Source organism: Triticum dicoccoides, chromosome 1B (assembly GCF_002162155.2).
Source record: "Triticum dicoccoides isolate Atlit2015 ecotype Zavitan chromosome 1B, WEW_v2.0, whole genome shotgun sequence".
Lineage (NCBI taxonomy): Eukaryota > Viridiplantae > Streptophyta > Magnoliopsida > Poales > Poaceae > Triticum > Triticum dicoccoides.
In genome coordinates, this window is record NC_041381.1 from 629,796,808 (window position 1) to 629,800,203 (window position 3,396).

The following is a 3,396-nucleotide window of genomic DNA, read 5'->3' on the forward strand; positions in this document are numbered from 1 at the left end:
ATCGAAATTAGGATTTGTCACTCCAAGTATCGGAGAGGTATCTTTGGGCCCTCTCGGTAATACACATCATAAGAAGCCTTGAAAGCAAAGTGACTAATGACTTAGTTGCAAGATTATGTATTACGGAACGAGTAAAGAGACTTGCCGGTAACGAGATTGAACTAGGTATGAAGATACCTACGATTGAATCTCGGGCAAGTAACATACCGATGGACAAAGGGAATAACGTATGTTGTCATAACGGTTCAACCGATAAAGATCTTCGTAGAATATGTGGGAGCCAATATGAGCATCCAGGTTTCGTTATTGGTTATTGACCGGAGAGGTGTCTCGGTCATGTCTACATAGTTCTCGAACACATAGGGCCCGCATGCTTAAGTTTGATGATGATATGTATTATATGTGTTACGTGATTTTGTGACCGAATGTTGTTCGGAGTCCCGGATGAGATCACGGACATGACGAGGAGTCTCAAAATGGTCGAGAAGTAAAGATTGATATATAGGGCGATAGTATTCGGACACCGGAAGTATTCTGGAGAGTACCAGGTATATATCGGGTCACCGGAAATGAGTTTCGGGCAACCCCGACAATGATACGGGCTTAACGGGTTGAGGAAGGGACAAACCAGCCCACAAGGGGCTGATGCGCACCTTTCCCTGGCTGTAGGCCCTAGAGGAAGGAAAAGAGGGGGCGCCACCTCCTCCTGCCTTTTTCCCTTGGTGGGAGAAAGGAAAAGGGGGGCGCCACCTCCTCCTTCCTCCCCCTTTGCCAAAAGAAGGAAAGGGGGGCGCCGGCCTAGGGCAGGAGCCCAAGTAGGATCCCTCCTACTTGGGGTGCCCCTAGGGCTGCTTCTCCCTCCCTCCCACCTATATATACATAGGGAGGAGGCACCTAGACTACAGAACAACATCTGTTAGCCGTGTGCGGCGCCTCCCTCCATAGATTACACCCTCGGTCATATTCTCGTAGTGCTTAGGCGAAACCCTGCGCAGATCACTTCACCATCACCATCACCACGCCGTCGTGCTGATGGAACTCATCTACTCCCTCGACACTTTGCTGGATCAAGAGTTCGAGGGACGTCATCGAGCTGAACGTGTGTAGAACTCGGAGGTGCCATAGGTTCAGTGCTTGATCGGTCGGAACGAGAAGAAGTTTGACTACATAAACCACGTTGTCAAACGCTTCCGCTTTCAGTCTACGAGGGTACGTAGACACACTCTTCCCCTCTTGTTGCTATGCATCTCCTAGATAGATCTTGCGCGAGCATAGGAATTTTTTTGAAATTGCATGCTACATTTACCTACATATGCTGGGCGGAGCTGGGTACAGTACATGTTCTACTCATAGTAGACTTCATGCCATGCACGTCACCATCCCAGTCTCCCCCATAGGGTTAAAACTCATGATAATTAAGGGATTTCCCGTGGACGTGACCTCTCTAAGCGTTCTCCGTAACTACCCGGTCAATTGCAAAGGCTAGGATCCATAGGCTTTTACTGTCACCTCGAATTACCCCCGCACCCTAAACCTTTACAACGACAGTGATATACTTCGTGGACATAAGGCTCAAATGTTGAGTGGGGCCCCTTCACAACATTCACGAAGTTATTAAAATAAATTCAATAGGGGTTATCATATCCACAATAACGTTTCAGATCCTACACATACCAAGGTTCATCTATATCCCCAAGAACTAGGGGTCTACTCACACATGAGGACAACAAACATCATAGAAATGGTAATGGAATACATGGATGAGTGGTTCAAATGACACACCGAAGGATCCACTAGGGTTCTTGATTTTGTAGATGATAAGGATGTGGATGATGATGATGATGATGATGATGGTAGCGATGATGTTGTCCCCCTCCTCGTGGTGGGAAGGTCCCCCTCCTTCTCCTTGCCAATCCCTCCTCCGGATGAACTTCAGAGGCTAGGGTTTTGCCTTCTAGATGAGTTTCTGGTGTCTCAGGGTGTCTGGTCCATGTTCCAATTAGATGGGGTGGAAATAGTTGATCTAGCGGCGGCGCATACGACTGGTCATACGGGCGCTTGCGGTCGTATGGAATGTTGTCTTTCGCTCTGGAAGCGCGACGACGCCTGTTCCTTTGGCCTCCTTGCTTGATTCTTTTATGGAAAGTGATTATCACTTTAAATACGTGATTCCACTACCATTTCTGAGGATTTTCTCCATTAAATGATAATTGATCCAAAAGACGTCACATGAGGGATTATCAACAAAAAGAAGTGTGCGAACGCGGTAAAATTTCATAAAGCCTACCATGTAGGCACAAAATACATAGTAAAATTACCACATAAATTGGACTCATTAGTCACTCAAAAATAATATTACAAAATAACATACAAATCATGCAAAGGTGATAATATAATAGCATGAAACAATAAAAAATATAGATACATTGGAGACATGTCATGCACCTCGTGTACAAACCAGACACTCTTCACCGAAGTGTAAGGGTTTCGAAAGGAAGACCACAACCTGCCACACTTAAGTTAAGTTTTGTAGTACATTTGAATTTCAAACTTTTCATTTGATTAATACTCACCATCCAAAGGCACATGCTCAAATTTAGCCACTTTTTGAGTTGGCCTACTATTTTCGAGGCATTCACTGATTTTCCAGCAACTAAAAAGATCAAAACGATCTTCGATAAGAAAATAGCATGCAAACAAGCTCTGAATGGGCTGAAACTTGATATGTTGTATTCATTGGAACCTTGGAGGGTGTAGTAAAAAATTGAAATCATTATGGTGAAAACTTGATGCACCTCATGTATAAACCAGACACTCAGCTAAAGTCTGAGGGTTTTGAACGAAACCATCGCCTTCCACACACAACTCATTTTTTAAAACATTTGAACTTCAATATCTTTTATGATTAATACATATCATGCAAAGCCCAATGCGCAAAATGAGACTATTCTACATTTAGTAAATATGTTTTTATGGGATTTTTCGAACTTAAGATATGAGTGGTGCATTTTTAGTCCCATCCGCTACTGCAAATGGGGGTGTGGGTTGCCGGAATATAGAAGTGGCAGGCGCAACAAAACTGCCCGCCACTGCTTGTTTACTTGCCACGGGCTAATTTGGAAGAGTTCACGAGTGGCGAGCCATAGTTCGTGCCCGCGACTGCTTCTCAAATATCTGTGATGGGTAGTTACTTTTATCCGCCACTGCTACATTTTCAAAATAGGTGTGGCGGGTGCCCGACAACGCCCGCCATAGATTGGAGGAAACCTATAAGCCTTTTCTGAGTGGTGCGGTGCTTTTTTGGCACTTGCTTTTCTTATGTTACCACAGTAGGTCGGCATTCTAGCACTTTGGAGCAAATGGTCTACACACTTCCCCAAAACAAAACAATTTTGT